Raw genomic sequence first — 26,749 nt, forward strand, 5'->3', positions numbered from 1 at the left:
TTAAATTAGGCGCGCTCCCGCGCCGGCCGTACTGCGCATGCTCGTGACGTCATTTTTCCGACGTGCATAGCGCGAAATTACGTTACGCCAAGCTTTGTGGATTGCGACGGGTCAATAAAGTTGCGTCGGAAAAAAAAAAAGATACGGCGGGAAAAAAAATTTCAAAATTTAAAAAAAATCGCGTTGCTGGACAGAAAGGTCTGCTTTTACATGGTGTACTAACTTTACACCATGTAAAAGCAGCCCTAATTTTGCGTATGCAAGCTAAAACTTACGGAGAAAAAACAAAGCTGAAAAGCTTTGTGGATCTCCGTAAGTGCTAATTTGCATACCCGAGGCGGCATTTCGACACGAAATGCCCCCAGCAGCGGATGCGGTACTGCATCCTAAGATCCGGCAGTGTAAGTCCCTTACACATGCCGGATCTTCTGCCTAACTATGGAAAACTGATTCTGTGGATCAGTTCCATAGTTAGGAACAGGGATACGATGGCGTTACAGCAATTACGCCGTCGTATCCCTTTTGAAGGATTTGGCCCATTGGTCTTACATGGTATTTATGCAATTCTTACAATAAACATTACATCAAGTTATAGCGTAAAATATAAAATAGTACTCCTGTTAGCTCGATTTTCAAGTTTGAAAGGGATGCAGACCTATAGTATATACGCCAAGTGATCATGGATATTTGCTAAATAACTGACGGAGAGTAGGCTTATGGCCCGTACACACAATCTGATTATCGTGTCGTCCGAGGAAGAATCGGACAATAATCGGATCGTTAGTACAGAGCTTTCAAGAGCCGATCATGACAGTTCATCCGATATTATTTTATCAGACATGCACGAAGATTTTCCTCGTACGATACCAGATCGTGCAATTTTCGTTTAGTCAGTACAGTTGTCGTTCGAAAATACAATACAAATACATTACAACACATGACATCAATAAAGAAAAACCCAATCCAAAGAATGAGTAAAGGTCGGACTTTGAGGCAAGCGGAAGTATATAAAACTATATTATTTATTACAAAAATGGAAAAAATATACTTTTACACAATAACAATGGTATAATAAAGAATAAATAAATATAATCAAAATAAAACCATCTGGATTAAAAAATCATGGGTGGTCGCCTTCATAGGATTTATCTACCACCCATGATTTTCTAATCCAGATGGTTTTATTTTGATTATATTTATTTATTCTTTATTATACCAAAGTCCGACCTTTACTCATTCTTTGGATTTGGCTTTTCTTTATTCTTATCATTTACGGATGTGGCTAATGTGAGTGCTTTCCTGGTGTGTCTTGTATTACCCTTCTCCCTTTTATCCCTCTTCCCCCCCCCTTCCCCCCCTTTTCCTTCCTCTTTTCCTTGTTCCCTTCCTTCTTGTTTTGGTCTCATTCCCTTTCCCTTTAGAAATGAAAAATTCCTTTCAATATAGTGCCTGGGGGTCCCCTTAGTCTACCTGTAAAGTGCCACATCTGTACTGTGAATAAAAGCTGCTGCAGCAATAATTGCATTTTCCTACAACTTTATTTATTTTGTAGGCAACGGCTTGCAGAGCGAGTCTGTATGATGAGGCCACAATGTAGTGCACTGGGAACAAGATTAGAGATTGTTTTGGATAAATTCTGGTGTCTCTTCCACAGACTTTGAAAAGAAGTAACAAGTGCGTAAAAATTGTTCTTTGGGTGTCGTGGCGCCTTCACACCATAACCCTATAGAGGTACTCTTGATGAATGCAAGAATTGGCCTTGCTGTCCATAATTTTAATGATATGCACCTGTCAAACAGGTGGGGAAAAATTGGTCTTTGGGTGTCGGTGGTGCCTTCACATCGTAACCCTATTGAGGTACTCTTGATGAAAGTAAGAATTGGCCTTTTTGTCCAAAATTTTAATGATATGCACCTGTCAAACAGGTGCGGAAAAATGTGTCTTTGGGTGTTAATTGTGGCCATAAAAACTTACACCAAAAAATTCTTCCAGGTGAAATCAACACACACAACGCTAGGCAGCCTAGAAGTCCTGCAGAGATTCCACATCCCAAAAACACTTAATCAGAAACATCGGCATCAGGGGCTTCATAGCTGCTACCAGAACTGATTCATTTTGATGGTCCACGCACTCTTTAGACAGATGCGTTCTATTATCAGTAGGGATGAGCAGAACACCCCCCCTGTTCGGTTCGCACCAGAACCTTCGAACGGACCGAACATTCGCACAAACCTTTAGAACTCCATTGAAGTCTATGGGACTTGAACGTTCAAATTCAAAAGTGCTAATTTTAAAGGCTAATATGCAAGTTATTGTCGTAAAACGGGTTTGAGGACCCGGGGTCTTGTCCCAGGGAACATGCATCAATGGAAAAAAAAGTTTTAAAAACGCTCGTTTTTTCTGGAGCAGTGATTTTAATGATGCTTAAAGTGGAAAAAATAATTAAAAATTATTTTAAATATCGTACCTGCTGGGTGTCTATAGTATGCCTGTGAAGTGGCACATGTTTCCCGTGTTTAGAACTGTCCCTGCACAAAATGACATTACTATAAGAAAAAAGTCATTTAAAGGAGTTGTAAATAAAAAAAGATTTTTTGCTGAAATGACTGTTTACAGGGTATAGAGACATAGGCCCGGATTCTTAAAGCACTTACGCTGCGTAAGTGCACGGATGCACCGTCGTATCTATGCGCCTGATTCTGCAAGTAAGATACACCTCAATTTTTGCTTCATACAACCAACGTAAGTTTCCTACGCCGTCGTATCTTGGGCGCATATTTACGCTGGCCGCAAGGGGCGCTTCCATTGATTTACGCGTTTGAATATGTAAATGAGCGAGATACGCCGATTCACGAACGTACTTACGCCCGTCGCAGTAATCTACGCCGTTTACGTAAGGCGTACGTCCGGCGTAAAGTTAAGCCTCATAAAGCAGGTGTAAGTCATGTTAGGGTATGGACCAGGGAACAGCCGTCGTATTTTACGTCGTTTACGTAAGTCGTACGTGAATGGGGCTGGGCATAGGTTACGTTCACGTCGTAGGCATTGAGCCGTCGTATCTTAGGGAGTATATTCAACGTGATTCTGAGCATGCGCGCGCATGCGCCGTTCGTTCGGCCCTTCATTTGCATGGGGTCACACTTCATTCAAATGGATCACGCCCACTTCCTTCCTACTTTGAATTAGGCGGGCTTACGCCGACCAATTTACGCTACGCCGGCGCAACGTAGGGAGCAAGTGCTTTGTGAATACTGTTCTTGCCTCTCTATGTTACGTCGGCGTAGCGCATATGAGATGCGCTACGCCCGCACAAATGTACGCCGCTCTACGTGAATCCGGGCCATAATAGTTAACTGATTCCTATTAAAAATAGATAAAAATCAATCATATAATGTACCTGTAGTTTCTAGTTTCGTTTTTGCATGTTGTTTCCTGCCTCTCTGCCTTACAGAGCATACTGAGCCATAGAGCAGTGATGGTTTGGAAAACGAAACTAGTAACTAGACACACAGTAATCACACTTCCTTGAAGTTAGTGACCACAGAGAGAAAGCTCCCAGCACTGTGGTCATCAGGAAACAGACAACCAGGAAGTGTGGAGATCAGAGAGGAATTACAGCAACTTCAGAGCAAAAACGAACAATGAGGACATGAAACCAGGACTGCAGTAAGGTAAAGGAAGCTATTAAGATAAAAAAAAAATCCTTTACAAACCCTTTAAAACTGCTTGCGGCTTTAATGTAATGTCTGGTCCCTGCAATATGGATGAAAATCATTGAGAAAAATAGCATTGGTCCCCCCCCCTCCCCCCAGGTCATTACCAGCCCCTTTGGCCCTATATACTTTGAACAGCAGGATACAGGCGGTGCAAACAAGACAGGGACTGTAGGTTTGTTGTTAAGTAGAATCTGTTTGTAATTGTGAACTGGTACTTTTTTAAAGTGTAGCTCCAGACAAAAAATCTATTTTTAAGCTTTTTGGAAAACATAGAGAAGGGTTATCACCCCTGTAACATTTGTTTTGCTGTCTGTGCGCATCTGTTCAGAAGATTGCACCTCACTTTCTGTCCCAATGACAAATTATTTTTTGAAAATTTGGATTTTTTTGTGAAACAAGGATTGGTGATAAAGCATCAGTGGACAGGAGACACCTCTTACAGAAGAGAATTTCCCTTCCTAGGGGTAGATTTCCTCTCACTTCCTGTTGTCTCCTTCCGCCTGCCTGTAGGAATTAATATGAGGAACACCAGCAAATCTATTGAAGTAGCTTTAGGTGCACACTGTGCAGAGGACACAGCACGCCACGTGAAAATACTTGCAGAATGATCCCCTGCCTGTGGTATTAATATGAGAAGATCCCTGCCTTCAGGAATTAATATGAGAAACACCAGAAAATCTATTGACGTAGCTTTAGGTGCACACTGTGCAGAGGAAACAGACAGTACACCACGTGAAAATACTGCAGCTAGCACAATCATCTGCCTGCCTGTCAGTATATTAGGAAGAGCGGATCTATCTAAACTTAATACAGTGTATACATATATATACACAACACCTGGGTTGCATATATATCCTCTACACACTGTAACTCTAACTGACTAGCCTGCCTGCCTGCTCTATCTAACTCCAAAAACTGACACTCTCTCTCTCTGTCTCTCTCTGTAAACCCCCAACACACTACACAAGGCTGACTTCCAGACAGCCTTATAAAGTGTGGGGCGTGTACTAAACCTCCTGAGCCATAATTGCGCATTGTGATTGGCCAAGCATGTGGGTCATAGTGCATGCTTGGCCAATCATCAGCCAGCAATGCACTGCCGCAGTGAATTATGGGCTGTGACATGGCAATCGAATTTGGCATGAACAGCCTAAATTGTTCGTAATTCGACGAACGATTGAATATACGATGTTCGAGTCGAACGTGAGTTTGACTCGAACGCGAAGCTCATCCCTAATTATCAGTAACAAAACCTCCAGAATCACTGAATGCCTATTCAGAAAGCACACTGGATCCAGGGCAGCCCATCAGATCAATTGCATCAGGGGCTTCATAGCTGTTGCCAGGACTGATTCATTTTGATAAATGTCAGACAGTCCACGTAGTCTGTGGACAGACGCTTTCTATTATCAGTAACAAAACCTCCAGAAGCACTGAATGCCCATTCAGAAAGCACACTTGGTGCAGGGCAGCCCATCAGCTCAATTGCATACTGAGAAAGTTCTGGTCAGTGGTCTATTCTCATGACCCAGTAAGCCAGTGGATCGTCAACGTGAATGCTCTCCATCTCTGCACTAACGCTCTGAAATATTTGGTGTTAAACTTGCAGTAACGCACTGAAATATGCAGCGTTTAGCTTGCAGCAACACACTGAAATGAACTGCGTTAAACGTGCACTAACGCACAGAAATATACTGCATTAAATGGCATGCAACGTACTCAAAGATACTGTGTTAAACGGTCACTACACTCACACTGACTGAACTATCACTAGATTCACACTAAACTTATATTCTTTACTGACAATAGAATCAGAATAGCACAATATAGCACACTAACTGTCTAGTAGCACTGAACAGAGCCCTGTTCTATCTCTCTCAAGGCTGATATATTACACTAAAAATGGCCGCTATTGAAAGAATAATTTTATAGTGTGGGGTGGGGTGGACTAAGAGCAATGAGCCATGATTGGATATAGTCATCATGACAGCGTCCAATCATGGCTCTGACAGTGCTCTGTGCCCTGATTAAGCAAGGCTTTCATTGCTTCAGCCAATCAGGGATTCCAATGCACTGTGCAGCGGCTCAGTGCATTGTGGTCATTCGGCAGGCCAAACAAACAGTCGAACGCTCCGATAATTTGGGTGTTCATCGAACAGGCGAACAGCCAATGTTAGACCCGAACTGATGCTCGGGCCGAACCATTCCACCATCCCTACCTGTCAACTGTACTAGTGTTTATGATAGCGCCACGGTATACAAGAGTGCAGTTGCGCACAGCCATTCATGTAATTGTGCTGCACCTGGACTGCCCAAGAGGAGGAAACGCTGAGTTTAGCTCCCCATTAGCAAGCCTCAATGATAATGCTTCCAAAAATTTGTGGGAGACTGGCAATGCCAAATATGCTTCTATATGAAAAAGCCGTTAATGTGGCCCTGGCCCATGTACTTTAATGGTGCCTTCGATAATAGTCTACAATTTGGATCCAAATTGAACAAAATGGTACAAAGCTAATGCCGCATACACACGATCGGAATTTCTGACAAGAAAAGTTAGATGTGAGCTTTTGGTCGGAAATTCCGACCACGTGTAGGATAGAGGTCGACCGATATATCGGCAGGCCGATATATCGGCCGATATTTGGCCGTTTTGGAGAAATCGGCATCGGCCGATTTTCATCCAAATTGGCCGATATTTAACATGGCCGAAGCCGCTGCCTTTCCTGATGCTGTGACCGCGGCGGCAATCCGTGGATTCGTGGATTGCCGCCGCGGTCACAGCATCAGGAAAGGTCGCGGCTTCGGCCTAGCTCCGGAGCCGCGGCCATCTTTGGTACACCCAGCGCGGCGGCCTGTAACAGCCAATTGGCGGCCGCCGCTGCCGACATCCTGCACTCTGGGAAAAAAAAGGCCCCTGACGTGCTGCGCGCCCTGCCTCTGCCTACAAACCCCAGAATGCAGTGCGGGCCGGCAGTTACCGGCCCGCGCTGCATTCTGGGGCTTGTAGGCAGAGGCAGGGCGCGCAGCAGTCAGGGGACATTTTCTTTACAGTGGAGGATGTCGGCAGCGGCGGCCGCCGATTGGCTGTTACCGGTCCGCTCTGCATTCTGGGGATTGTAGGCAGAGCGGGGCAGCAGCACGTCAGGGACGAATGGAGTCTTGTGGTGGTGGGCATTGATGAGAAAAAAAACTTAAACAAAACAAATTTTTCTGTCATTTTTCTGTCACCAGCTGGGAACCGGAAAGCAAATCATACAAACATATTTGCCAGCACACCCAGGATCTTTTAAAAAACGTCCAAAAATTTATTGCATATTAGCGATCCAAAAAGCATTCAGCTTTTTGGATCGCTAATATGCAATAAATTTTTGGACGTTTTTTAAATGATCCTGGGTGTGCTGGCGAATATGTTTGTAAAAACCCATGTCGGTCGACCTCTAGTGTAGGACCCATCGGACATTTTCTGTTGGAATTTCCGACAGCAAAAATTTGAGAGCTGGTTCTCAAATTTTCCGACGGTAAAAGTTCTTGTTGGGAATTCCGATCGTTTGTATGCAAAAATCCTATGCTTGCTCGGAATCATTGAACTTCATTTTTCTCAGCTCGTCGTAGTGCTGTACATGACCACGTTCTTGACGTTCGGAATTTCCAACAACATTTGTGTGACCGTGTGTATGCAACACAAGTTTGAGCCAACATTCAGTTTTTCTTGTCGGAAATTCCGATTGTGTGTACGCGGCATCAGAGTAGAACATACCTTGGTGCATTATCCCCATCTCACTTCACCCCTCCCCAATCACAGGGGATCCAGACATTCCACCTGTTGAAGATAGTAGGGACCTAAAATGACTCCTTGAAGCAAACAAAAATCAAAAAGGAGATTCTAATTTTCTGGGTCTCTATGGGCAAGATACAATTGCTCTTCAAACTGTGAACTATTAAATAGACCACATACAATGTTCAAAACCTCTGTCCTAGGCAAAACTTCATCCACACATTTTATCTCTGAGATCCTTAAACTGCTCTATTTACCTGCTGACAACTCCCCCTTCATATTCAGAAATAAGATAAAGAGTAAAAAAATGTATGTCATTCTGTATGTAGCAAATCCTTTCCCAATGGTACGGGGTTCTGACCCCCTTTCACAAAAAATATCTCCAGGTTTTTCCATTTTGCTTGTGATGTAACTCTGAACACAGCACTTATACCCAGATTTTCTGGTATTGCTACAATTGCTACCTCCATTTGTAAAATCAGGGTTAGAACAGAATACAGCTCAATACAGTACTCTCAAAAAACCTTCTCTAGATCGAAGTACAAATGCTGCCTAATCATACATCTAAATAAATGTGAACAGAACATGTATTCCAGCAATGTGCAGGGATTCCATTCCTCCTTCCACTTCCCTCTGAATGTTTAAAGTGATTGCGCATGAGAAATCTGACTGCCACAATACACAACACTAGGGGAAACCTGGTTTCCCTTCATATACTTCACGAACTGTACCCAACACAAAGACCAGCTGTCCAAACAGATATGTGGGTTGATGGGGCTCAGCCCTCCTCTCTTTCTGGGCAGGTGAAGTACTGTGTCTTTTCACCACCAATCACGCATCTTCACCTACTGGTGAACACCCCATCCCATATTAGGACTCCTTCCTTCCTTCTAATTCCTGTGTATGAGGGGCCCACCCAGGGTCGGGAGAAGGGGTGGGCAGGAGGGAAACTGCCCTGGGCACTGTGGTATCATGTGAGGTGGGGAGACACCGCAAGGAGATTGGGGGGGGGGATTTGTTTTGGGAGGAAGAATTTGGAGGGCAGCAAGGGTCAAGACTTGCTCTAGGAGGGGAAATTTGGGTGTGTGTGTGCTAGAAGTGGTAATTCAGGAAAGTTTGTGCTGGGAAGGGGGTGGGAGAAGAGGATTTGTGCTAGGAGGGTCGATTTGGGGGGTTTGTGCTAGAAGAGGCGATATGCTAGAGGACGATTGGGGGGTATGCTAGGAGTGGGATAGGGGGGGTATTTGGGCTATGAGGTGGATTTGGACTAGGGGGGAGAGAATGTGTACTGTGTACTCTGAGGCAGTGATTGCCAGTGCTCCCTTTTTTTCCTCCCTGTTCAGTCAGCCCGTCAGTCAAAGGACCCATCACCCCCTGTCTGGTCGGCGGTCGATCGGCAAACTACCTACCACTCCCCACCTCCGTTGCTTCCCCGTCTGCCCACCAGCCCCGCACTTGCCCTATCCAGGTCGCAGGCAGCTTCAGTGGTTTTCCCCTGCATCTCCTCCTCAGCAGCTTCCCCCTGCATCTCCTCCTCAGTGGCCAATACAGTCGCTTCTCCTCTCGGCCAATCAGGTCTTAATACCCGATTCCTGGTTGGCTGGGAGGAGAAGCAGGAAGACAATAGTGAATATTGATTCACTATTGTCACACAAGTGGCTCTGCACCCCAAGCCCACCCTTTTTTAAGTTACCTTTTTGGTAACCTTGTCCCAAAACTGGGCCCACCAGGCTGTCTTGACAAAAAAGAGGGCTGAATCTCACCAGCAGAGTCACACGCAATAAAACTCGACAGGTGATCTAACCCATCCCTACTCTATTCTAAACTAAAAAAAAAAAAAAAAGTTTTAACTACCGGTATACTTTTGAAGGTGTTTTAAAATAAATACAATGCACTAAGTCATTATGGTAGCTGTTATACTGATAAACAGTGTATCACATTTTCCAGACCCAGAATACACCTTTTCATTATACGGCACAGAGCTGGGCTATTGAATGTTCACTTTCAGCGCGTTACACTGGTAGATGCCAATTATAAATAGCATACTTTCTCCCACACTGTCCTTGCTATGCATAATGTTGGGGGTGCGCATAATAGAAAATGTTTCAAGGGGTGAAGTAAACAGTTATTTGCTGATCAGCAAGTGCTGGATTTAAACAATGTGAGACCCTCAGTCGGTCTTTTGTGTGTCTGCGTCTCAGCAGGGTTCTGTCTGAATCCAGTTTCTGGAAAAGTGCGATAAATATTAGGTCCAGCTTTAAAAGGTCATCCACACCACAAAAAAGTATATACTGTAAAATTGGGAAGCTATTTATAAGCACTCATTAACATTTTGTTCAGAACAGGGAAAACATTCCCTTTGTACAATAACACCAGGGTACATGTAAAGGAGCAGTGATACTAAAATTGTAGGTGACTTTGTTTCAGTACCAAAAAAAAAAAGTTAACAAGTAATTCCAACAATAAAAATGAATATACAGTATATTAGCAGCCAGGTAATAATATACCTTTAGTGACCCAGAGACCTTAGGGTCAAATAAGATAGATTTGTTAACCCGTAGTTTAGAGCTACCCCAGATAAAATTGAAACGCTTTCGCAGTCTATATGTTTCAATGTCAATTTTAGGTAATTACTCATTTGAAGGTATCGGGATAGCTCCATGGAGGGGATGTTATGAGAGGTTTGTAATGTATTAAACTTAGCATATCTTTTAAAGTCGGTATGTTGAAAACCCGTCAAAATCCAACATTGTCCTACCACTGAAACCTCCTTGGTTCCTCAAAGACAGGACTCAAAGACAGGTTATTAACCACTTGCTTACTGGGCACATATACCCCCCTCCTGCCCAGGTGAAATTTCAGCTTTCGGCACTGCATCGCTATAACTAACAATTGCGCGGTCGTGCGACGTGGCTCCCAAACAAAATTGACGTCCTTTTTTCCCCACAAGTAGAGCTTTCTTTTGGTGGTATTTGATCGCCTGTGCGGTTTTTATTTTTTGCGCTATAAACAAAAAAGTGAGACAATTTTGAAAAAAATACAATATTTTTTACTTCTTGCTATAATAAATATCCCAATTTAAAAAAAAAAAAACATTTTTTTTTCTCAGTTTAGGCCGATACGTATTCTTCTACATATTTTTGGTAAAAAAAAAAAAAAAATCGCAATAAGCGACTGGTTTGCGCAAAAGTTATAGCGCTTACAAAATAGGGGACAGAATTATTTTTTTTTTATTATTTTTTTTTAATAGAAATGGCGGCGATCTGCGATTTTTAATGGGACTGCGACGTTATGGCGGACACATCGGACACATTTTTGGCGCCATTCACATTTATACTGCAATCAGTGCTATAAATATGCACTAATTACAGTATAAATGTGACTGGCATTGAAGGGGTTAACACTAGGGGGTGAGGAAGGGGTTAAATGTATCCCTGCTTAGTGTTCTAACTGTGGGGGAGGGGGGGTGACTGGGGGGGTGACCGATCTGTGTCTCTATGTACAAGAGACACAGATCCGTCTCCTCTCCAGAGACAGCACCGCTGTCTCTGTGTAAAACGGCAATGAGAGATGATCTCATATGTTTACATATGAGATCCTCTCTCATTGGCCGCACAGATCGCCTCGCGAACGGCCACTCTGATTGGCCGTTCGCGGCGATCTGTAATTGGCTGTGTCCGAGGGACACGGCCAACATAGATTTTCCCCGCAGCGCGCTCTGGAGCGCGCGCGGGGACCGCCCTAAGGGGCGGCCGTCAATTGACGGCAGTTTGGAAATTGGGATCCGCACTGTAGCCGTCAATTGACGGCAGGCGGATCCCAAGTGGTTAAATAAGGTGGCTAGAGGTATATGTGGTGATCTGGCTTTTTTGAATAATATATAATTAACAACTGTGCTACAGATAATATACAAAATCCACAATTTTTCTGTGTGTGGTGCCACCCCCGTAACGGCTACTGGAAGAGGACTGTCCCCAAAAGTTGCCCTGACTTTGCAAGCCTCCTGACACCTTTGGACATATTTCAAAGAAAGAAACAATTAAAAAGTAACCAGAAGTAGCCTGAAGTAAAGTATTCTACTAAGGATTCTTGGGTGGGTACCTATAAGGAGCCTATAATAAGGCTTACCTATAGGTACAGTAGATATCTACTAAACTGTTTAGGAATAATTTAATTATGAAGAAGCAGGTGACGTCACCAGCGCATGTTCTCTGAAGGAACGGCATACCCATGCTGTTCCTTCAGAGCCCTATGACATTAGCAGCGGGATGCGTGGGGGAGTGACGTCATTGTGGCTTAGCCAATCAAAGGACTGGAGCCTGCCAACCTGAAAGGAAGACCAGGTGAAGAATGGAGCCCTGTTAGTGATGACAGTTTGCCACTGGAGGGCTTTGTTTTAAGGTAAGTTTCACATAATTTGCTAGTATGCAATGCCTATGCCTTTACCGGTGTAAATGACCGCATTCCAGATGTATCCGGTGGATGACTCGCAGAGCATGTAAAATTTGATGCCAAACCACGCTCTTTTGGATGCAATAAACTGAATCCAGCTCAGGCGTCCCTTGTAGGCCATCAGACTTTCATCCACGCTGACATCCCTTTCTGGCACGTAGGCCTGCTGGAAGTTGGTGACAATCATTTGGCATACCTCCCAGATTTTTTTTAGTTTGGGCGCAGGATGCGTGGCCTCATCAAACTCTTCATTGTTAGTGAAGTGTAAATACTTCATGATGAGCGAAAAACGGTATTCGGACATCACGGTGCCAAAAAATGGAGTGGCCAGTAACCTATTTGTGGTCCAGTACCATTTCTGTAGCGGTTTCCCCACCACCCCCTGAAGGATGATGAGTCCCAGAAACTGCCAGATGTCCTCTTTAGTCACCGGTTCCCGCCGCCGGGGATCTCGGCGGCGATCACAGCAATGGGAGATCATCGCTGGATCGCCAGGAGAAGGTAAGCCGCGCCGCTGCAGGCTCTGCACAGCTACCCCGAGCGTGACTCGGGGTTATCGATAATAGCATAAAAAAAACACCCCGAGTCACGCTCGGGATCACCGCTAAGGAGGTTAAGAACACAGTGATGTACAACACTACAACGAGGCGAGAAAAAGAAGTTCAATGCTTCCGAGCATGCGTTGAATTGTTTCTGAGCATGCGTGTTTTTTTTCCTGTCGGAATTCCATACAGACGAACGGTTTTTCCGTTAGGAATTTTTTCCGTTGGGAAAATGGAGAACCTGCTCTCTATCTTTTTCCGGCAGTTTTCCCATTGGAAAAAGTCTGATGGAGCATACACACAATCGGGATTCCCGACCAAAAGCTCTCATCTGACTTTTTTTGATGAGAAAACCGATCATGTGTACAGGGCATAAGAGTTCCCCTTATTGCGCAAAGATTTTATGAACTGAGTCCTTTATTTTGGTGGTGTTGGCGGTGGGTGAGGAACGAAGTCCTTACAGTGTAAGTTTTCAGAAACTTCAGCTAGCTCAACAAGGGCCCAGAGGGGTTCCTGTGCAATGGCAACCAGCAACAGTGGATAGCATATGCAAAGTGTTTCCTGCTAGAAGCTTCTGTGTAAAGAGATGGGGTAAAGGTGTCTGCATGAAGTGTCTTTTGTAAGATTTACACAGGGTGGACTTTTGCCTGCCTATCCAATCCTGATGATACCAAGGCTCACAGAAGTAGGATGTCCCGGAACAGGCTCTTGAGGAATCTGCAACCAATGAAGGGTGCCTGGCCATGCACCTGGTGATACTGGGATTGAGCTGGTTCTGTAACAGTGATGATAGGAGTGACCCCGATACTCACTCAGCCAACAGGGACATGGCAACTGTGGATCTGCCATAGTCCAAGGAGCTGGACCTGGAAGGAAAAGAAGATTCCTGGCCACAAAATGTATTTTCTGTAGCAACATGAGGTGAAATCGAAGGCTTGGTAGGTAAAATTTTGAAATCAATGGATTACAAAACACACAAAATTTCTGATTTTCAAAAACAAAAATTGTTCAGAACTGGACCCATGTATGGTGCTGGGTGCTGAAGAAACAACCAGCTGGAAAAAAAAGTAGAATTCCTTCTTCATCATTCCATCTCCAGAAATTCTCTCAGCATTAGAAGAATATAAATGTAAAAAAATATCATCCAATATTTAAAACTGTGCATACATTATATAAGTGCACTGAGCACTATGATAAGCGGCATGCAAGTATGGAAACGCTGTCTTCTGAATGGGGTCGCACTACAATTCCCTATGCAAATTTTTTATCAATACACTCTCTAGAGCACAGGTGTCAAACACAAGGCCCGCGGGCCGAATCCGGCCCTCCAAGCCATTTCATGTGGCCCTTGCACTTCTCCTGCAGCTGCAGGAGACCTCCAGCCCTCCTCTGGTCCTTCTCCAGACCCTGTCCTTTTTGCTTTCAAGCAATACATCCAGCTTCTTCCCAGCAGCAGCCTAAGGAAAGGAAGGTGCACTGTAATATAGGTGAGGGTGGGGAACTCAACCTCTGATGGTGGGTGGCTCTTGACATCTAATGTAAGGGGAGAGGATGTGCTGGACATCTAATCTTACAGATACAACCGGCCCTTTTGAGGGCAATCATAATGCTGATGCGGCCCACAATGAAATTGAGTTTGATACCCCTGCTCTAGAGAAACTGCAATGGTGAAATACAGGCAGTCCCCGAGTTACTAACATCCGACTTGCGAACGACTCCTACTTACGAACAGGAGGTGGCGTGACGTCTCTGCCATTCTGTGCATGAGCGGACACTTTTCGACAGCGGGCACATTTCGACAGAACATCAAAAAAGGTACTGTTCCGACTTACGAACAAATTCGACTTAAGAGTAAACCTACAGTCCCTAGCCCGTTTGTAACGCGGGGACCGCCTGTAATGGTGCACAACTGACCATGCTTGGTAAATATTGAATATAGAACAGGCTACATAAAAGTGTCTTGTGAAAAAAGACCTACTGTACTATTCATAGAGAAGATGACTGAGCACCCGGCAATTGAAGCAATTTAGAATACTTTACAAAATAGTTTAAATGTTCAAATTTTCTTCTCTATGAGATATGCTATTTATGTTGAATATGCTCTGCGGGCAGTGATAAAAGCATAGGTGTATCATAGGTTCATTATCACGTCACGGATCATATGTCAGTTGTAGAGTAGGCGTAAAATCACTACTGATGAAACACACTTTATATAAATATATTGAATTGTGTGAAAATACAGTTAACAACTTTTTCTTTTCAGCTGTGCAAGATTTGTTATATAAAATAAATCAGCTAGCAGTGGCACATTTTCTTTTACTGAACCTCCTGACCTGTTATTCAGATCATCTCAGCATATCCTATGAATGTATTGCTATTTTAGGTGTAACATCCGATCTAGCCTAGGTGTATTCCATCAGTTCAGGAGACCATAATTATCAACTGTATCTGAACATTTGTCCTTGGACTTTTTTATCCATTGAAATGTCCTCCATTTCAAAGCTGATCAACTTATTCATAAAATTTTACTTCTGCATTTTACTGATCTTTTTTTATAATTTACATTGTATTCTGTAATTTAGAGTATTTTAGAGTATGATAAAGTATAATAAAATAAGATATAAAATAGGAAAAAAAATAAAAGCAAAAAAAACAAACAAAAATAAAAATAAAAATAAAGAATTAAAAACAAAAAATATAAAAAGCTTCTGGACTGAAATTATACCTTCTTTTTCTCATAGTTACAACAGTTTTACTGATCTTTATTAACCACTTTTTTAAAGCGGAAGTTCACACAAAAAGTAACCCCCGCTTTTTGGATCCCCCACCCCCAAGTGTCTCATTAGGCACCTTTCAGGGGGAGGGGGAAGAAGATACCTGTCTGAGACAGATATTTGCACCACTTCTGTGTTCGGATCCCCACAGGGAAACCAGCCTGTGACGTCACCCCCCCCCCCCCTGCTGTCTTCTGGGAAACACTGTTCCCAGGAGAGAGCGGGGACCAGTGACAGCGCGCCGTGATCCTTGCGCATGCGCTGCAGGGAATCGGGCAGTGAAACCGCAAAGACTCGGCTGCTCACATTGCGGGTGCGCTGGACAGGTAAGTGTCCATTTTTTAAAAGTCAGCAGCTGCCGTATTTGTAGCTGCTGGCTTTTAAAAAAAAAAAAATCGTCCGAACCTCCGCTTTAAGCCCCGGACCATTTTGTAGCTAAAGGACCAGGCCACTTTTTGCGATTCGGCACTGCGTCGCTTTAACTGAGAATTGCGCGGTCATGCGACGTTGCTCCCAAAAAAAATTGATGTCTTTTTTTCCCACAAATAGAGTTTTCTTTTGGTGGTATTTGATCACCTCTGCGTTTTTTTTTTGTTTTTCTTTGCGCTATAAACAAAATAAAAACGACAATTTTGAAAAAAAAAGCAATATTTTTTTACTTTTTGCTTCTTTAAATATCCCCCAAAAATATATAAAAAAAACTAACTTTTTTCTCAGTTTAGGCCGATACGTATTCTTCTACATATTTTTGGTTAAAAAAAAATCGCAATAAGCATTTATTGAGTGGTTTGCGCAAAAGTTATAGCATCTACAAAATAGGGGATAGTTTTATGGCATTTTTATTAATATTTATTTTTTACTAGTAATGGCGGCGATCAAGCGATTTTTATCGTGACTGCGACATTATGGCAGACACATCGGACACTTTTGACGCTATTTTGGGACCATTCACATTTATACAGTGATCAGTGCTATAAAAATGCACTAATTACTGTATAAATGTGGCTGTCAGGGAAGGGGTTAACCACTAGGGGGCTAGGAAGGGGTTAAGTGTGTTCTAGGGAGTAATTCTAACTGTGTGGGGGAGGGGCTTACTGTGACATGACAGTGATCACTGCTCCTGATAAGAGGGAGCAGACAGTGTCCTGTCACTAAGGGGTAGAAGAGGAGACCATAGTCCGACACTGATCACTGCTCCAGATGAGAGAGAGCAGACTATCAGTGTCCTGTGACTAGGCAGAACAGGGAGATGCCTTGTTTACAATGGCCTGTCCCCGTGACATGATCGCGGGACACCAGCGGACATCGAGCACGCGGCTTCCATGGGCACAGAGCTCGCAGCAGGGGTACGTGCCTGCACGGTGCAAAATTCAAAGCAACGTATATGTACGTTGCTTTGTGTAGCCGTGCCATTCTGCCGACGTGTATCTACATGGCGTGGTCGGCAAGCGGTTAAAACAAGTAGTAACTTACATTTCTCTCTAAGAGCCCTTTCACACTGAGGTGCTGAAAAAATGCCCTAAAACGCCTTTAGCGCTATTGCCGCGTTTTTAGGGTGCGAGCAGTAAAATTAACGCTGCGGGCATTTTAACAGTTTTTCAAGCGTTATTGAAGCATGGGCAATTTCAGTCCTGCTCTTATAGATGCTCTTTTTTTTGCTTGCATGTTTACATTTTTGGGAGATCATGTGACTTTTCTACAGCTCAGAGCGGATTATAGGCGATATTCAGGCATTTTTACAGCGCTTTCAATTTATTTCAATGGAGAGGGGGGTTTTTGGAGCGTTGTTCAGCGCCCAAAAGCTGCTCCAAAGATGCTGCTTGCAGGACTTTTTTCAACGTTCCTCCAGCGCAACGCCTCAGTGTGAAAGGGTCCATTGAGATGCATGGAGAGCGTTTTTTGAGCGTTTAAATAGCACTATTTTTAACGCTAAAACACTGTAAAAATGCTCCAGTGTGAAAGGGGTCTTACATTTCGCTTCTCCTGATGAAGTGAATTTTATTTCACAAAACATTTAGAGAAATATCTTCAGCAGTGTTCATTTTGGCAGCAAATTGAACTTCATTTTCTCGGCTCGTTGTAGTGTTGTACGTCACTGCATTCTTGACGGTCGAAAGTTCAGAGAACTTTTGTGTCTGACCGTGTGTGTGCAAGCCAAGCTTGAGTGGAATTCCGTCGGAAAAACCATCCAAGGTCCGAGTGGAATTCCGTCGGAAAAACCATCCATCGGAAAAACCATCCAAGGTTTTTCCGATGAAAAAGCCGATCGTGTATACGCGGCATTAGTCTTAGTCTTTTGATTAAAATGCCATTTTAGTTTTATTTGTATTTTATTCATCTAAATTTTTTTCGTTTTAGTCATTTTTTTGTCAACAAAATTAACATTGGTGTGAAGACCATTACACCTAATCTAGTGGAAGTAATATCATATTAAACAAATTCTACACTATTATTTGTGAAGAATCTCTGTATCTACATGCATGCAACTATGTGTAATATATTGTGACTATACAACATCACCCATAAAGCTTGTTTTTTACTGAATTGTTTTGTATAAATAAAAAATGGATGGGATGTTTTTAATGAATAAAAATGTTATGTGCAATGTTATTAACCGTTTTTTGGTCTTCTTTCAATGTATATATAGGAATAGTGGTATATCACCTTATGTGTCAGATCACTATTGCACCATTTACCTCCTATACCTCTCCTTTTAACCCTCACTTCCATTTGTTTGTAAGTAGTAGTATTTAACACTAGTTGCGGTCATGTGCACTGCTCTATGCACACCACAAATCCCATAATTCATCTCAGGGGCTAACAAGTCGCAGCAGCCTCAGCTCAGATACCCTGTCACACCTAAAGATTAGAGTAGCTGGGGTTTGGGGGGGGGGGAGGTGTCATAGTCATAGGATAAAGAGCCCCATTAGCTAGCAAAAGGGACACTTTCGATTAATAGAAAGTCATGACCCTTGTGCTGATTTGTTTTTTTTTGTTGATGTTATGCTCTACTTTAAAGTGTTATTAAACTCACAACAGTAAAAGCAGTCTGTATACACAGTAAAGCATGCCTGTTATACTCACTGTGGAACCTAAGGGGTTAATCCTCTGCATTGTGTAAAAAGGCTGTTTGATCCTGTCTTCTCTGATCCCCCCCTTCCCCTTCTTCCACAGTTCCCAATCCATCTGCTGTACAGAGCCTCAGGGGCACTCTGCACATGCTCAGTTTGGTGTATATTGCCATAGGGTGTTTTTTTATTTTTGGCAGGGTACATGTAATCAGCACAGGGCCTATCAGCACTGTCCAGACAGAGGATCAGGGGTCCGGCAGCCTTATAGGAAACCAGAGGAGAACGAACAAGCGTTAACCAGACACTGATAGAAGTCACAAGACTGCTATATACTGCTGATGAGAAAAGGTATTTAGCCGTTTATATATTTCCAAAATAATTGCATTTCCATGTTCTGTGTAGTGTGGGAGACCAAATATAGTGAATGCAGGGTCGTGGGTTTAGTAACACTTTAACTATTGTGCAATAATAATGTATGGTAAAACACACATTACCACAATACAGGTAATGCACAAAACTGACTGTGATGCATTGCCACTCAAAATAAATGCACATTGCCAGTGCACCACAACATACTGTACCTGCGTTTTACTGTATATACACACACAGATGTGAACCATCTTTGCACATGAAAATGAATGGGTTCCCTTATGACAGTGAGAAAACTCTAGGGCCGGATTCAGAAAGAGATACGACGGCGTATCTCCTGATATGCCGTCGTATCTCTGAGTTCGACCGGTCGTATCAGAGAATCAGTTACGCATTGATATCCCTAAGATCCGCCAGGTGTAAGTGTCTTACACCGTCAGATCTTAGGCTGCAATTTCTGGCTGGCCACTAGGTGGCGCTTCCGTATTTTTACGTGAGGAATATGCAAATGAGGATTTACGCCGATTCAGAAACGAACGACCGCCTGGCGCTTTTTTTTACGCCGTTTGCGTTCGGCTTTTTCCTAGCGTATAGTTACCCCTGCTATATGAGGGGTAGCTAATGTTAAGTATGCCTGTCGTTCCCGCGCCAAGTTTTGAAATTTTACGTCATTTGCATAAGTCATTCGCAAATACGGCTGGACGTAATTTACGTTCACATCAAAACCAATGACGTCCTTGCGACGTCATTTAGAGCAATGCACACTGGGATATTTTACGGACGGCGCATGCGCCGTTCAAACAAAACGTAAAAAAACGCGGGGTCAACACAGATTTATATAAAACACGCCCCCTACATCCCCATTTGAATTACGCGGCCTTACGCCGCAACACATACGTTACGCCGCCGTAACGGGGACAAGTTATTTCTGGATAAAGAACTCGCGCCCAAAGTTAGAGCGGCGTAACGTATCTCAGATACGTTACGCCGGGCGGACAGATACGCCAATGTATCTGAATCCAGCCCTAGTGATTTATCCTGATTCACACAGTTCCATGAGTGTTGCACACCCATAGGTGTGAATGGGCCTATATCATTTCTCTTTTACACTAAACTGCAGCACATAGATGTGAAGCAGCCACCTAGGGAATAAAATGTCACTTGAAATGAATTTTCATGCAGCAAAATGTGTGAGCTTGTGCATGCCTGTCCTTTTCACCATAGGTTCTAATGGAGGAATTGTATTCCTGCAAGCAGGGCCAGGGTGAGCTGGCTGAGTTCTTTACATTAAAGATGGCAAACTGCCTCACCTCTGAGAACTAGACGGGGAAAATCAGGAATTCCTGGCATGCACGGTTTGTAGAATGGAAACCTATAAAATACATCATTATTTGGCTATGAAGACTAGCTAAGTTATAAAAGGTAGTAATTGTAAAAAGTTTGCCTCAGGTGCTCAATTAATAGGACAAAATATTTGGATTCCTGTCAATAACCAAACATTAAAGCTAATGTTATACGATATAACAGTAAAGCCTTGATTACACTCACATGTGAATGGAGTTAAAAAGCGCTTGTACATAAAAACTTGGCAGAAAGGTCAGTGTCTTCTCCCGACGCGTTTCGTTCAATAGAAGCGCTTTTTAACTCCATTCACATGTGAGTGTAATCTTTCCCCTTTTTTTATTTAATCATTGATTCATATGCAGTATTACGCTATGTGTGTTTCAAATTTTTTCCTGGTAACCATTCCCATCTCAAACCTGAGAACTTCTATCAGTACCGTTTAACCGGCTCTACATAGAAGCAAGGACCTGTGCAGCATTTGTTTCTTTCTCTCAACGGATGATACGGGGTTCCCAGATATCCCATAAGCCTGCATGACTTGATAGGTATATACCTAATCGGGTCTCATCATCTGGTAAGCAGATTTCTATTCCATTTTCCACTGTCAAGGATTTTGCATTTCTTATTGACGTTCCTTTCCTTCATGGGTTGGATTGCTTCGTGGACTCTGGTCTATTTCATCATTTGAAGCTGTTTTATTATATGGACTTTTTTTTATTTAGATTTTATTTTAGCGCCACACCTTTTGTTTGTTCTTACCTGTAGGTTAAAGTGGTAGTACAGAGTATACTACCACTTTAAGTAATTGGCCATAAAAATGGAATGGGGGGGGGGTATCTGGGTACTGTCCTGGGGGACATGTACCAATGCAATGTAGATTTTTAAAAAGATTGCTTCTACAGGTTTAGTGATTTTATTCACTAAAGGAAGTCCCACTCCTACTGAAGCCCCCACTCCCCCCCCCCCCCCAAAGAAATGACATACCAAATGTGGCATGTAAGGGGGCAAGGAGTGGTTTAAGCAGAAGTTCCACTTTTGGGTGGAACTCTACTTTAAGTCCTTGCTCCCCAGATTTTGGCGGGTATTCGTGTATGGGTAGTGGAGGGACAGGTTACCCATCAGTCAGGGACAGTTTTAGCAGCAGGGAAAGGTTCCAGATGAGAAGGGAAAGCTTAGAGCTTGCAATTTCCTTTGAACATCTTCCCATTTGGGTATGAGACGGCAAGGCCACATTCTGCCCCTCCAGACAGACACTGTTAGTTCGGCTGATACCTGCTCAGCTACACTCTTGGCATTCGGGAATGCTCCCAGTTGGGCCCTCTCCCGGTGGGTTTGTTGTGAACTGTTTTGCCTTTACAATACAAGTTCTGCCTTTACTCCAATACAAGTGTAGCGCCCCTTTACCTTCAGAAAGGACGCTATGTTAAATTTAGTGGGGAAATGAGAGAGTTATGTTGCTCTCATTCTTGATTTTGTTAAATTTGGCTGTCGCCAAATCCTGAATTGTCCTGTGTGTCAGTCTGTGCGTCCAGATATACGGTTTCATCTCTGGACGGCAGATGGCGCTAGAGGGATCCAGGCGGAGCCACTTCTTCCCAGCAGCCAATGAGAGGAGTTGGGCCTCGCTGTGCATGCTGGAAGGGGTATTTCTGTGGCGGTGGCCGTTGTTCTGGGTTCTTCGCGGGTTCCTGGTCCCAGGTGCGGCACCCACCTTTAGGGTGTGTGCACAACGCGGGCCCCACCACTATGGCCTACCTGGCCTGGGGTCGCGCGCTACGCGGAGTTCCTGACTCTGGGCCCTCCTGGCCTGGAGCGACTGATGCTGCCAAGGGGCCCCAGTGACTTGCTGGGTCCCCACTTCTACTAAGGAGATCCCAGGCTGTACGCCGTTCGGTGGGGGATCGGCTTGAGGAGAACCCGGAGTCAGGTTGTCCAAAAGGGCTTGAACGAACCATCGGGGATCTGGTGACCGGAACATTGACAGGTACACTTGCACTGTCAACCGGTGACCCTAGCGTAATTTACTGGGAGGATTCGCTCTGCTGTTCAACGTAAATCTTGCACTAGGCCTGTGGCAGAGGTCTCAAGATTCAATTAGAGCCAAGTCTGTGGCAGAGACTTGTTCCTTCCAGCAACCTTAAGTGGCACTCCGGCTGCCAGGCCTGTGGCAGAGGTCTGTCCGGAGGCACTTCACCCACTCTGGCTGGAGTGGCGACGCATTGATACAACTACAGAATAGCAGGATTGCTTTTCTTTATCCAAAGTCTGATACTGCAAGGTTCCTTTATTTCATCAGTCTTTCCTGTCTACCTCGAGTTAATGTGTTGGCCGTGTTGGACCAAGAAATAAAGCATTCAGAAAACTTAATTTACCGATTGGACATTCAATTACTGCTCTACTCACTACCTTCACCCCTAGACATCACATAGAGGTAACTTAATACGCCAATCCCAAATCAATCAGCGGCTCCTGATGCGGTAGCGCTACACAAGTTCTGCTTCATCCAGCCGACCCACTTTAATTTTGCAAACACGCACAAAAACAGTATATAAACTATACGCAATTGCGCAAAAATCATAGTAAAAACATTCCACTATTGGGCATAGGACAGGGCATAGCCACACCAGCGCTCATTAATGCAGCCTCACCAGTGCCCATTAATGCAGCCTGATCAGTGCCCATCAGTGCAGCCACACCAGTGCCCATTAATTCAGACTGATCAGTGCCCATTAGTGCAGCCCCACCAATGCCCATTAATGCAGCCTGATCAGTGCCCATCAGCGCAGCCACACCAGTGTCCATGAGTGCAGCCATACCAGTGATCATTAATGCAGCCTGATCAGTGCCCATCAGCACAGCCACACCAGTGCCAATTAATGCAGCCTCACCAGTGCCTATTAATGCAGCCTGATCAGTGTCCATCAGCGCAGCCACACCAGTGCCCATTAATGCAGCCTGATCAGCACCCATCAGTGCAGCCACACCAGTGCCCATTATTGCAGCCACACCAGTGCCCATTATTGCAGCCTCACCAGTGCCCATTAATGCAGCCCGATCAGTGCCCATCAGCGCAGCCACACCAGTTCCCATTAATGCAGCCACACCAGTGCACTTTAATTCAAATTGATCAGTGCCCATCAGCGCAGCCTCATAAGTGCCCATCAATGTTAGTCCCCTCCAGTACCTGATCTGCACAGCTTCTTCTGCCTAGGTCCAAGTGCAGTGCTTGTCCTGCAGGTGGTTCCTCTGGAGCTGGTCCTCTCCCTTCCTCCTAGGCACCACAGAGCTGGGTAACTAGGGCTGGAGGAAACTGGGGGGGGGGGTGAGAAGCACACCTGGCCGGCTACAGTCTACTAATATAGTACAGGCAGGCCTTCAACTGTATAGTCCACTGCTGTTTATTAATCCGCCTAAAGCCGAAAGTGATGAAATAGTCCGCCTTCTGTCTAAACAGCTGCACATCGGGAGATTAGCTTATTGGTGGACAGGGTTTGGGAGTCCGGGCTCTACCTCCGCTGTCGCTGAAACCGGCCCACTGAGCCATCGGCCCACCGGGAAACTCCTGGTAGTCCCAATGGCCAGTACATGCTTGCCTGCCACTGCTGATTCTACTGCAGGAAGGACAGAAATCAGGCTGTGATTTCTGGCTGTGATTTCTGACAGGGGTTCCTGGAAAACAAAACTAACTGAACATACTTACAAATGCTTTTACTGATACCCTATTTCCTATATATGGACTGCAACATTATTTTTGGCTGCCTGTCTGCAGTTTACCTTAAGAAATAGCCAGCATAGTTCAAATATAATCACAAATTGTCAAGACCTGCTCAAAGGTAGCCCAATTAATAGAAATGTTGTTTTAAAAAAAAATCCAAATAAAATAAAATAAAATATATTTGATTTTACTTATTTATTTAGTCAATAAAAAATGGCTATCGACTAGTGGATCTGACTACCTTCTCAAGATATAAACTTTGGGCCAGATTCACGTAGAATTCCGGCGGCGTAACGTATTGCATTTACGTTACACCGCCGCAAGTTTTACGGGCAAGTGCTTGATTCACAAAGCACTTGCCTGTAAACTTGCGGCGGCGTAGCGTAAATCCGTCCGGCGCAAGCCCGCCTAATTCAAATGAGGCGTGGATCATTTAAATTAGGCGCGTTCCCGCGCCGAACGTACAGCGCATGCTCCGTTTTGAGATTTCCCGCCGTGCTTTGCGCGAAATGACGTCGCACCGACGTGATTTTTTGAACGGCGACGTGCGTTACGTCCTTTCCTATTCACGGACGACTTACGCAAAAAAAAAAAACGCAAATTTGACGCGGGAACGGCGGCCACACTTTAACATGGCAAGTCTAAATATAAGCCAAGAAAAAGCAGGTTTAACTATACGCCGGGAAAAGCCGACTAGCGACGACGTAAGAGAATGCGACGACCGCGCGTACCTTCGTGGATCGCCGTAAACAGCTAATTAGCATACCGACGCGGAAAACGACGCAAACTCCACCCAGCGGGCGCCGAAGTATTACACCTACGATCCGAAGGCGTACGCCTGTCGGATCGAAGCCAAAAGCCGTCGTATCTTGGTTTGAGGATTCAAACTAAAGATACGACGCAGCAAATTTGAAAATACGCCGGAGTATCAGCAGATACTCCGGCGTATTTCTTCTGTGAATCTGGCCCTTTATCCCAGCGGAGCCCTGGAGAGATTTACAGGAAGTTGTTAAATCAAGGCCAACATTCATGACCTACAAAATGCTAAGTAACCTCAGATGATGAATGATAGACATGGCTCTGTATTTAGAATCCTGATATTAGGCCAACTTCTTTCTTTTTTTAATATTAAAACAAGTCATAACAAATGTTAGCAGCTGAACTGACTTGGGTCGTCTAATTGGAACCATGCGTGTATAGTTTGAAATGAAAGCGTTTTCCTCTACTAGCATCCTTCCTAATATGGGCATTACAATGAAAATATGATACATCAAAGTTTGGCTCCCTAAATGAGAAAAATGCACACATGCTGTCTAGCGGTTTTTAGGAATACATTATTTATAGTTTTGCATGGAACTTTAGACAGTTGTGTGGGACAAACAAGATAAACAGAATGGGATAAACCAATGCTTTTAAGACTGACTCAGTTTTAAACAAAATTGTGCAATCCATTGTGAAGGATTTACTCTAAAATGAGCAACAATCATTTTTTATATATTAAACCCTCTGTTGTAGGCCACTACTAGCCTCTTCTCAAAATATTACCCAAAACATCCTTTCTGCAACTCCCAAGACCTGTGGTTCTCTCGCTCCCTCATCATCTCCTTGAATGCTCACCTCCTGGACTTCTTTAGAGCCTCTCCCTTCCTTTGGAACTTCCTACCTCAATCTGTCCAACTATTTCACACTATTTCCTACTATGTCTGCCTTTAAGCAATCCCTGAAAACAAATTTCTCTGGGAAGCCTATAACGCTTCCACCTAAAAACTGTGGGCCAGATTCACATAGAATTCCGGCGGCGTAACGTATGTCATTTACGTTACACCGCCGCAAGTTTTAAGCGCAAGTGCTTGATTCACAAAGCACTTGCCTGTAAACTTGCGGCGGCGTAGCGTAAATCCATCCGGCGCAAGCCTGTGTATCATTTAAATTAGGCGCGTTCCCGCGCCGAAAGTACTGTGCATGCTGCGTTTTGAAATTTACCGCCGTGCTTTGCGCGAAATGACGTCGCACCGACGTAATTTTTTGAACGGCGACGTGCGTTACGTCCTTTCCTATTCCTGGACGACTTCCACAAAAAAAATTGTTTTAATTCGACGCGGGAACGACGGCCATACTTTAACATGGCTGGTCTAAATATAATCTCAAAAATATTACAATTTCACACCTTCCTGGAAAATGGCTGATAAGAAAAGAGGGTTCTGAAGCGATTACCAGCTGGGAACTGGAAAGGAAATCATGTAGACATATTCGCCAGCACACCGAGGATCATTTAGAAAAATGTCCAAAAAATAGTCCAATGGGGAACTTGTTCTGTTAACAACTTTCAAAGGTGGGATTCCTCCTAAATCTGATCTCATTGAGACACAGGTAGCAATAAAAATCTGAAACGGGTTTACCCTTCACCACGCTGAAGTTATCTGTTATTTTAAAATTGGCAACCATAGATTGGCAGATATCACTTTGAGAGCAGTAACAACATTAGGCCACATCCTGTAATTATCTTATTTGTGGAATAGGTGCTTCTGCAAAATCCAGTACTGGTAAATGCATATTCCACCTTTAAAAAATAATAAATGTATCTATACTGAATATTTCAGCCTGTAAAACATTACACCTGCAATCAATGGTTTAAAAGTGCAATGCACAGGCTCCTGCGGACTACTGTAGGCTTTAAAGTGATATTAAAGGCTCATATAGCCGGATTCAGAAAGACTTACGCCGACGTATTTACAGATACGCAGCGTAAGTGCACTGATGCGCCGTCGTATCTATGTGCCTGATGCTTGAAATAAGATACGCCTGAATTTTGGCTCCATCCGACCGACGTAAGTCTCCTACGCCGTCGTATCTTGGGCGCATATTTACGCTGGCCGCAAGGGGCGCTTCCATTGATTTACGCGTTGAATATGCAAATGACCAAGATACGCCGATTCATGAACGTACTTTCGCCCGTCGCATGAGTATATGCCGTTTACGTAAGGCGTACGT

The sequence above is a fragment of the Rana temporaria genome, chromosome 2, assembly GCF_905171775.1.
Source record: "Rana temporaria chromosome 2, aRanTem1.1, whole genome shotgun sequence".
In the NCBI taxonomy this organism is placed as follows: Eukaryota; Metazoa; Chordata; class Amphibia; order Anura; family Ranidae; genus Rana; species Rana temporaria.